At 39.7% G+C, this 11,749-nt stretch overlaps 1 long non-coding RNA gene across 1 annotated transcript; it reads right to left on the minus strand.

Moving 5' to 3' along the window:
* Positions 1-445: 445 nt before the first annotated feature.
* Positions 446-11,218, minus strand: LOC115473138. The gene is made up of 3 exons (XR_003942612.1): positions 10,957-11,218; positions 7,561-7,564; positions 446-456 (listed from the first exon to the last, which is right to left on the minus strand). It is a non-coding gene; the product is annotated as an uncharacterized LOC115473138 (long non-coding RNA).
* Between the last annotated feature and the right edge of the window lie 531 nt (positions 11,219-11,749).

Below are 11,749 nucleotides of genomic sequence, written 5' to 3' on the forward strand. Positions count from 1 at the left end.
AGGGCCTCTTGCTGTAGTATAATTATACATTCCCCACTTGTCACCCCCTCTGAGGAGGGGTGACACAAAGCTCGTCAAGCTCGTCATCATCCGTTCCAGAAGGTGGCAAGCTATCAAATTAGAGGGGGAGTTTTGGTCTTACAAATTGCTGGAAGGTATGGTGCAAGACAGGAAACTTCATTCTTAGGTGGTATATTTTTGGGTATATGGAATTCCCTTTATATTACCTAATCCCTTGGGCCTTAATCCTGATGTCATCTCTCTTGAGACTTACTCAAACCTGTAGTGAGAAAGGTTTTATGAATGGGACAAATCCATGAGTTCATCTACAAAATCCCATGAAGTATAGGTAATAGCAATTTCAGGTGGATCGTACTAATAAACACTTTCAGGTCTTTCTATGGCTTCTATTGTATCTATTGCATAGTGCATGGGGAGATAATCTAATGTATCTATCTCAGTGGTCTTGAGAAGGAACAGTGGTTTCGATTAAGCATTGTTATGGGCTCAACAAATATATGGTTAGTACTCTGTTTGCAGGCTGTTTAAGGTTGTAGGTATTCAGAATCCTTAAACAGGTCGGAATTCCTGGACCTTACTATTACTCATCATTGGCATCCAATCATGAGCACTAAAAAGTGGATAGCAAGTATGAGGTTGCCTAATACTGCCAAAAATGGTCAATCCTAGGAATATTTATATTAACAAAGGTCATGCATGGAGCATGACATATGCATAATGACCTGGAAGTATGGGAAGCATTTTACATATCCGTTACCCCACTTGGAGCTTAGTCAAACCTACAGAAAGACATGCAGCTTAAGTAAGCCTACACCAGAGTTAAACAATTGCATAAGTGGTTGATACTAACAGGGTTTACACCTACATTATGATATCATAGCCAGTATTAGGGTTTGATGTTACCCTTGTATCTGAGCAATATCAACTTCAATTTAAATTACATAAACAGAAATAACGGGGAAAGTCTTAGAAAAACAATTAGAACAATAAAGGAAATAATAGGAAAATAAAAATAAAACCTTTTCAATATATAGACAGGATTACTGCTAAACTGAAAATAAAACAAAATATGAATCTATAATGTCCATAAACAGCAACAGTAAATCTCAAATTAAGTATCAGTTCTTAATCCTCTTTCATCGATCATGGTTGAGGCGGTGGAAGCGCTGAAGAATCTGGACGGAGATCTGGGTTTTCAGGCTGGCCTGCTGAAGGAAGTGGCTGGTCTTGAGATGGTTAGGCTGGTAACCTCAGGTTCTGTGGCTGAGTAAACCCGTATATCTTTCACATGGACCCAAAACTTGTGATCCAGTAGTTTGCAAGGTGTAAAGATTATTGCCACAACCTTGGGGGATCTAACATCATTTGGGCCTGGATAGATCTTGAAGACGTACTTGTGGTGTACAAACTTGGATCTTTCCATGTCTTTATTCTAGGCATGCCCCATCATAATCAGTCCATCAAGAGTCAGAGGCTAGCAAGGGAATAAGCAAAATAACTGTATGCCTGAATGATACATTGCTATATCTTGGTGGGCATAATCAGTGTGAATTGAATAAGCAAAAATAATATATAGATGTCAAGAGACGTGAAAGACAATGTAAACATGGAGAAAACAGTGCTAAATAAGTGCAAAAGCAAAAGGGAAAACCATAAGGGTTCAATAACGAAAAGCCAATTTACATAAATAGCAATAGTATATATGAAATTATATCTCCTGATTGGTAGGGGTCAGAGCTTCAACTTCAACCCTCTTAATACTAGGAATTGGGATTTGCATAATATATCCCCACTTCTGACTTGCATAATGTGCAAGACAGATTGGTAATTATTACGAAGAGGTGATCAAATAACAATGGTAAAGTATATGGAACAAAAGAAAAGAGTACAAAAAAGGAAAAAACCAACAATATAAATTGATTGTTCGAGTTATTGATGTATGGAGGGTCAAAAATATGGTGAACAAAATAGTCTAAAGGCACGGATAATGCGTTGCAATCTATTGCCAGTAGGTATGGAATCTTCACCTGCGATGACTACCATTCACCAAGGGTTGGGCCCCCAGCAGGACTTACGAGCTAGATGATTCAGAAAGAAGGGTAGAGGTCAAAGCTTCTTGCAACTCCAGTAAGTGGAGAGCCTGTCTCTTTCGCTCATGGACCAATCGATGCATCTGTTGAAACTCACGCTCAATAATGTCTCGTATCTCACACCGGGTAATGTTGGGGTCTGTGCATCTGTCCTTTAATTTAGCGATTCTTTGCTGCAACATAGCCTTCAGATCAGATACATTAGCGGGTAGCTCTTCTTTGCTAGCGGTCGTCTCCTCGGTGAGGGACGTCAACGGAATTCCTGTATCCATCTGGGGAAAGGCAAAACTTAAACAGACCAGTAGTGCAATTTATGTGGTTAATTTATTGGAAGAAGTCATAATGCTAGCGGGAGTCATGAAGAACCATTGCGTAAATACAAGAATTAGGAGGCGGGTCGTGGGTATAAATGGGGGCCAGGAAGGAGGCAGGGTAAGAAACAAAGCATCGAAAATGAAAAAATAAAAAAATAAAAATTTTAGAAAAGCACCCTGAAGGGTGTAAGATAAAAATAGGATAAAAAAAAAAATAAAAATAAAAATAAAACAAAATATTATACATCTGAATTGCAGCAAGGCATATTCAGATGGCAATGCAAGAAAAAGGTTCCTTGAAAAAGATAAATTGAAGAAAAAAACTTTCAAAAGTGCAGCCACCCTTGATTGACCTTCACATAGAGTTTAAGTAACCCTTCTCAATCAATCAAAGAAGTAGGAAGAAGCATATCCCTTCAAGACAAAACCACCACGTGGCAAGAGTTAGTTGAAGCAAGGTGTTAGTTAAATACACAAAGCATGAATTCCAGGACCGTTGCACACAAATAATCTACACCAGTTTGTCTCACAATCACTCGCAGTGAAAGACAGAGAGATAAAAAGAGCAATAGTTGGCATTCCAGGGGTTATTGTGATAACCTGTTTTAAATAGAAAGGAATCAGAAAGTGGAGTGCATAATTTTCCTTATTTATGTCTGAAATCTTCACCAATTCTCTGTTCAAGAATACTACAAAATCTATGATCAGCGCAAAATGTTCCCCCAAATGGCCAGTTCAAGGGAATATTTCTCGCATTTATTCCATATAACGGATAATGGTTATTAAATATTTCTTCTTTCTTAGACAAGGAAATAATGAAACGCTTTCAGACATCACACACTCCATAAAGAGATTTCAAAAATAAAGACTTTATATTCATGAAGAAACTAAAGAAGTCAATGTCACATCAATTTAAACAGCGCAATAGTAAAAGCAGCAAACATTTTAACAATGAGCAATACACAGCTTTTATTTAAAAGGGATCCCGTATAAAGTAAAATGGCATAAATAAGTCAGTTAAGGTATATATAAAAAACATAAAATGAACATCCTCTGGGGATCGCTCATCCCTGCAGTTGATAAGAACTCCCCAGGGAAGGTATGCATAAAAGCAAATAAAGAACTTGCTGACTCAGTTAGGTCATTTGTATGGTACCATAAATATACACTTGCAATTAAACCTAGAAAAATATAAAATAAAGACATATCACCTGTAATAGAAACAGAAACATCACACCAACACATATACAGATAAATGGTTTCTGGATATCAAATGAGGAGCTGAGTAGTATGAGTAACTGAGAGCAACAAAATCAGATCTGTGTTTTATAGGTACGCGTAGTCGTGGTCGTGGACAGACGGTTGCGTAATAGCCGCATTGCCCGAACTTGAGCTCGGGGCAGATTATGTGGTGGTTGAGAACACTGAAAGGCATAATGGCCATATTGCTGGCAGCGATAACACTGGACATTGGCATAGCAATCAGGACTAGGGCCAGAATGGTAGTCTCTGGGTCGTATATTAGTGATGGGTGGGCCTTTTTTAGGTTGAGACCGGCGGCCACGATTATCAGGGTAATCATTCCTACAGTCCTGGTGATGTGGGTTATCTAACGAGGGGAGGTCACTCGGTCGCCTGCGGTCTCTCTGTGGCTGTCGTATCTGCATCCGGGAGACACGTAGCGATGGGGAGTCTGAAGGAGATTGACGGTATTGACTATGAGGAAAGTGCCAGCACGGACATTCCATGGCGTAATGTCCTAATTGGAAACAACGGTTGCACTGTACTTCAGTTCGGTGGCTGGGAGTAGGCTGAGAGCGATAGTCCCGGCACTGATTGTTAGCACTAGGAGCATTGGATCTATGTGGAATGAATGAATCGGCTCCTGCAGGGGGCCGTCTACTAGGCCGCGGATTAAAATTGACCTCACCAGGTATCAATAACGATGTCAGATCGACAGTGTCTGGGATCACATAATCTGTGATAGTCGATACCCATCTACTGAGGATCTGATAATGGAGATGACGGGTGGAATCGGGTGTGTATGTGTAAATAAAGTCTAATAACCTTTGCAGATTTTTGGTATTAAAGGTGCCCTTACGGGGCCACGAGAGTCCAGGCTGAAACTTATTCCAGGAATGCCATATTTGGCAAAACTTTATAAGATTTATGTGGTCTCCTAGGAAGTGATTTATCACTCTTTCAAGAGGCAGCATAATGAATTGGGTACCAGAACTCTGGTATGGTAGAACACCGATATCTGGGTTGTGTCAAATTGTACTGGCAAATCTAGTCTTATATAACACCTATATCACTACTATCTGTTACTATTATCTCCTCAAGAAATCCGAATATAAAATTGCCAATAGAAATCCGACTATGAATACAACTAAAAATCACCAACTCCATAGATTATCACAACTAACGTGACAATAAACTACAGGTCCACGGAGGAAATCCGAAAGGTCACACCACCGTCTCGGTGGGGATACCTTAACGGCACACCCCCACTACTGTGTTACCCTGCGCCGGGTAGACAGATAGATATAAGGCGGGGGACACCGCACCGCGCAAAATCTAAGCTAAAGGACTCAAATGTCTGTTCCGTCATTCCCTAACTACTCTAACCATGCTTACTAAATTCCCTACATTATTTATGACGAAATCTGGGTTAGTACCTAAGCTATATCCAAGTATTTACATGTCCCTAAAACTATGTTTGTGTTAGTACCCTAGCTGTATCTAAACCCCTAACAATCCCTAACTAGGCACTGTCACCTACCATAGGGACAACACAAGAATTTGCCCCTCAGCAAGTGGAAGCTTCGCAGAGCATCAGTCCCTGAACTCTATCTAACTGTTTCTACACTATATCAAACATCTTATGTATCTTCTGTAATAACTCCAATAACTCTTATGTATCTTCAGTAATAAATCCAATAACTCTTATGTATCTTTCATAACTCAAATAACTTTTAATGTCCAGACCTTATGTAGTCTGTCCAAAGAAATAGGAACTCACTCCACCATCAAAGTACTTGTACAAGATTTAACTACTCACAAAATGGATGGTAAAGGAATCCCCACAATTCGGAGAGACAGAGAACTAACATTTGCTCACAACCCAATATAAGCGTTAAAATTAATGAAAGTATTAAAGAAAAAAAAAGTTTGAAGATTAGGGATTATACATAGTGTACATTCTAGTCATTGACCTATACACACCCCCAGTTAACGTTCCTAAGCGTTCTAGACTCAGAAATCCAGGATATACCCTGCCGGAATTAGGACAGGCACCCTCCCGACTAACCTCTAGATCAGTAGTGAAATCCAAGCAACTGATCGACACCAGCTATAAGTATATCCAAGGGGGCCAGATATGCCAGTTACGCAAAATCAAACACCTCACTAGAGGACACCTTAAAACAGGTGTATATTCCAAAATCTATAATTTTAGTTACTGTCACCCCAACCACGGTTAACCTGCCTATGGCAGATATTAGTCCCAATATGGGGTGGTTTACCGCAATCCCAGTCAGTACCAGTAATTGTCAATTGTTCTAAGTTATTGCAAGATAAAGATATAGAAATGGAAAAGGTATAGAGTATAGGGAATTGGAGTAAAAATTTCCCAAATTTAAATTACAAAATGTAAACAAGGACCTGGCAATAATCTCCAGCCTGGAACAGCAGAGCCTGGCATCATGTTTGTATATTTACGTATATGAGGGACGAACTGTAGGGCACCTTAAGGGCAGCAGCCGATTCTGAAGACTTTAAGGATCCAGCTGCGAAATAAAAATAAAGTGTACATATTATATGGTAAAAACTGGGCCTACCTAATTTGTAATGTAAGGCAGAAAATAAATTGTAAAGTTATGTTGGGAGCTGTGTATGGAAACAAAATATAGACATTAAACAAGACATGATACTTCTACATACTATAATAAGAGTAACAGGGGATAACCATATATGTTACTGAAACACCGATTTCAACTAAAGGCAAGAAAGGCATTGTAACATGTGTAGTCCAGAGCTATACCCCTAGAATAAATGAAATAAAGGTAAATACATATTAAAAGCTTTTGGGGCGGGTACCGGATAGGTTGGAAGTAGCATCTAAACAGGAAAATATAAGAGAAGCATATATTATAATAAATTGTGAAACAGGACACCAGAATCGTGGTGCAAATATGACAAGTTAATACCCATACACTCAGAAAAGGAACATAGTAAATAAAATAAACCCGAATGCAATGGCAGGAAGCTTTTGTGCCTAACCAGGTGAAAGGGAAGAAACAAATTAAAACATGTGATTCTTACACCAAGAACTTCTAATCATACGGCATAAAACATACATACTACTCAGTGACTGAAATGATATGTCTAAATGATGACAAACAGAACAGCTGCAGCATTAGAAGGAAAGAGAAGGTGGGTTGGGTTATAAAGAACCAACAGGAAATAACTGAAGAAGTGAAGCAACGCTGTATTCTCATGGCACGCAGCCATCATCTTCTCAACCGGAAAGGCTAAACTTATTTTATATACATATCTATTAAGGTAAAAGCAAAGAAATGCTTCTATATAGTACATAATACTTCTACTATCATATAAGTTATACAAGGGGTTATCTAGCTGTTAATAAAACAATAAACCATTGTAATTTCATGTGATTTGCTGTATTGGATCCGAGTTCACAATGCTGTCGAGTAAAAACAGAAAACTTGTTATAAGGACTTACACAATTTAATTCATTATAGAACCATATTATTTAAAAGTGATTGTCATTCTCAGGTCGTAGAAATATTCATCAGGAAACATAATAACATAACTCATTACTGCCAGTGTTTAAAATAAGCCAGTCCAGGCTGTATGCACTCGGAAGACGAAAACCACAATGCAAGCGAGGAAGTGCAGTATTTCATGTAGATAACGTTATAATATAGTCAGGCTCACCGGTTATTGAAATTATCAAAAAACATCCTTCAAATGAGACTTAAATATGAGGACAATTTATAATTCTGACAATCTATAATACTGTTCAAAACCAGGATTCAAAAACCCATGTTTCCTGAAGATAAGCAGGCTTGTGGTATTATTTAAAGTCAAACCATTAACTAACACAATAGTACGGTGCTGGGGCTGCAACGTATATTTCTCTTAAACGAGTACGCCATTAAAACAGAGCACAAGAAACCAGAACTACATGAGTATCGGAAATGCAAAGCATATGAGAATCTTATCTAGAGAGTGAATAAGATCTCCTCATATCTAGCGCAGTATAACACAAACAGTAAAATGTCCATATATAGTACAAGCAATAGAAGCTGATGGGCGGGGACAGCATAGCGCCTAGCTTATAACGAGAGCAGGATATAATCTATATAGTGTTTAAACAGCAAACTGTAAAGATATGTTTCCTAATTATGTCACAATAAAGCCCCATTTCAAACTACTAGTTCAGGAAAACCTCAGCAATTATATATGAAATTATGCACAGCTTGGGAGAAAGAAACATCGGCTGGCATTGTCAACAATAGGAAATCTTAATATAAAAGTGAATTCAGAACCGATTACACAAGCTAGAAATGACCAAAAGCAAATGTTAAATAGGAAAATAAATGACAAACCTCAAGCATTATTAATTAAAAGTATAACATTGTCCCAAAACAAATTGTAAATTAAAAGGGTGTGATAACAGCTACTAGGACAAATACAAATTTAAAATTACAACTAAAAATAGTAGCCAAGAGACCATCAAAATTAAAAAGGAATACATTTCACAGTAGTAACTATACAGGAGCAATTAACAAGGACAAACCAACAGAATAGCGACTATGAAATATCATTAGTTATATTTTATTTGACCCCCAATGGATTAAACACGCAAAAGCAATAAAAAAGTGAGTTATGCAGGGGACGAATACAAAACGGAGGCAGAAGGCGTATCTGAGGTGTGGAGTTATGCCCAGGGCTACACCCATAATGGGTGGAGAGGAAGGAAAAGAAAAAGCATTAATCAGACCGGAAGATGGCCGTATAGTTTGACAGCCAGCCATAACTTACAGTACAAAGCACTGACAATACATGAAGGAGAAGAGCATGCTTCTGAAGTCCAAATAGCTTAGAAAAACTAGTCACAGAGCCAGGGGACAGGAGAATGCCGTATAATGGCCAAGAAACCTTTTGCAAGGAGAAAGTATAGGTGGAAGTGAGATAAATTGCAACAGAATGTAAGAGGCTTACAGCCGAGGCTGTGACAGGAAAGAGGGGGTACAGAAAAAAGTGGCAAATTTACTCAGAAAAGCAGTAACAACGGGAGCTTAAGGCAGACAACTGTCAGGATTAGTGCAGGACTTGTGGGACTTTTAGCAAAGACAAAATACAAAGGTAGAAGACTTAGAGCATAGTAACAGTTTCACATATAATGAGTATGGCGGAAAGGTGCCGAAAGTGGCAGAGACGGGGTCTATGCAGCGAAAATTAAACCCGGAAGTATCTAAAGTGGCTACGGGGAACAGAGACAGAATACAGACCGGAACTTCTCAAGTGGAGATTTATAATATCATGAAAGTTTCAGACGGAGGGTTTCCAAAGCAGGCAGGCATAGAAATAAGTGTGGTTTATAGCTGTATGACAGGAAGGAAGGAGGGGAGGGGTAAGAGTGCCCATGGAGCGTGGCAGTAACAGAAAAATAAGGAAGTAAGACTTACTACGCAGTTTTAAGATTGAAATCTTTCACAAAGACACATCAAGACAGTTTCTAACAGGGATGGGGAGAAATCAACATTGGCCAAAAACAGAATCAGAGGTTTGAGTACAGCACGGAGGAAATAAGCACAGATCTCAGGGAGGGCAGGGTAGGGCCACTCCCTCCGTACAAGATCTAAAAGCAGAAGTGTATAGGCAGGAAAGGAGGTGGGGGCTCTGTGGGCTGTCAGCTTTGAAGTATAGTTCAGAAAACACACAAACCAGAATGATTTCAAAGAAGAGATATAGGATTTCAGGGAACTGCAGTGAATAGGAGCTCAGACAAAAGTAGGAACACATGATCTACAGGTAGGGAAGGTGGGAAACATAACGGGGATCAACTTCAACATACACTGAATAGCCTAAAAAGACAGGAGAAGCTTCGCTCAAGGGAGGACGGAGACTTAAGACACGAAATGTCAAGGCGTTAGGCTAAGAATAGCCAGCATGAGACCGCTAATGACAATCGTGGCGAAACGAGAAAAAACAGCCAGCATCTGCTAGGCGTGGTCTCCCAGCCTAGAACCTAGATGCCACTCGTACCCTTGCACACACCAAGCACTCGAAAGGGACAGTGTATAGGTGATGAATAAAAGAAGAGATATAAGAGCACTTATCACATAACAATCGTTAGACAGACTCACAAAAGGACAGGGACAGAAAAACAAATGTGCCAGCCAAGCGCAGAAGGAGAAAGCGATAAGGGAACAGAGGGAGAAGGCAGAAAAACAGAATAGTACCAGAGGAAGGGGTTAGAAAAGGAGCGGACTGAATACCAGTTCCCAGTACCCCTCAAGTGGGCACTTTTCACCAGGGTATATGCCAGTCCAGTGAAATAAAGGCAGAAGAATAGCGTTAGTAGATATACATAAGATACATAACGGGAATACACAAAATAGGCAAGTGAGACAGAAGGGAGGACGGAAATGAAGATACCCTCCTAGTGAACAGTCTCTACAGAAACAAAGAGACAGAGGACAGATGGTGCAATCTGTGAGCGCAATGCCGCACAGAAGTTAACCAAGAATAGAACTGATCATAAAAACAGATAAGTAGGAAGAAAGACCCAGTCACAAGAGCAACAGATAAAGGTGGACGGGAGAACAGGGCAGAGAGTATACGAGAGGACGGACAGAGTGCACTGACTGCGATAGGAAAGTATAACGGAAAGGAAAGTAGCAGTGGCTTAACCACAGGAAAGAGTGAAAACTTAGAGAGAGAAGAGCAGATTGCTATTATAAGGGACATGAGACGACGGGGAGGAAATTCTTGATCTTAGTGTTCCCCAAGATCTACAGACAGATAAACATGGGGAAGGCATCACAGACAGTAAGCACTGCACAGCCCTAATACAGGTGCAGTGAGAGGAGGACAGAGAATAAAGAAAGACAGAGATGGGGCATCATAGAACCCTTACAGGCAAGAAAACAACAGCAGAAAACAGAGAGGGCAAATAGGAGAGGTAAGAACTGCAAGAGTCAGATAGAGACGTGGGAAGGAAAACAGGGAATAGGACGTGGACAAAAACGCAGCCAGAGAAGACAGCGAGAAACAGGTAAAGAGACGCCCGGACAAAGTAGGCATGTAGACATGGGACGGGGAGGGAAAGGAAAAAGGGGGAAAGCATAAGGTGAAAGGGAAGTCATGAGCAGCATCCCAAGGAGATCTTGGACGCATAGAATCTCCCCTCTTGCGGCCAAGATGAAACACAAAAGAAAGGAAAAGGGACTGCAAAGCATGGAACAGGGAATAGGACGACAGCGGACGGTGGTCACCACTGTTTTAATGCCCCCCTTTTAGACCCCTCCAGGGTTACCCAGACCCATGGGGGTCTGTTCTGGGAAGGCATCAGAAGGCGGAGTTCACACCTTATTCCCATGACCACAGCTTTCTGTCTTTCAGGATCTAGGTGTATCTTGGGCCATTTATGTTCCCACATATATATTATTAAAATCTACCCTAATTAGTTGGAAAAGTGAGTGTCACCTGTGTGTGGATTATTTGGTAGAGCAAATGATAGATAAACAGTAGAAATAAAGACAAAGATAGTTTTCAGAAATAGGATTTTGTTTATTCTTACCAAAATAAAGTCTTCTATTCAATACATTCATCAGACAAATTCTGGATTCAGCTGACCGGAGCTCTGCGTCCTAGATGCGTTGGGGAGAACCTCCAACGATCTATCTGATGCCCTTCTTTATATAGTATCTGGTCCTTTTTTTCTCTAATATTGCTTAATCTATGAATCATACTTTGCTTTCCGGCCAGGTGTCCATCTGTACCATCTGTACCATCTCCTTTCCTGTTCTAGCTATTTTGAGAGATTGAGACATTTCCCTTTTTGTAAACATTTCCTTAGATACGGGTATCCAAACATCCAAACAAGAACAAAACAACTTTTGTTATGAAGATATCTAAATTTGGATATATCAGGTTCATATCATCCTGTGATCTGAGTGCCAACTTATTAAAAACATTCTCCATCTTACAAACCAAACTTTCCATTTTCATCCATAATTTCTACATCATATGTATTACATTCAATTTGAAAGTTGTACCAGGTTTCATTAA

This window comes from Microcaecilia unicolor, chromosome 6 (genome assembly GCF_901765095.1).
Source record: "Microcaecilia unicolor chromosome 6, aMicUni1.1, whole genome shotgun sequence".
Taxonomy (NCBI): domain Eukaryota; kingdom Metazoa; phylum Chordata; class Amphibia; order Gymnophiona; family Siphonopidae; genus Microcaecilia; species Microcaecilia unicolor.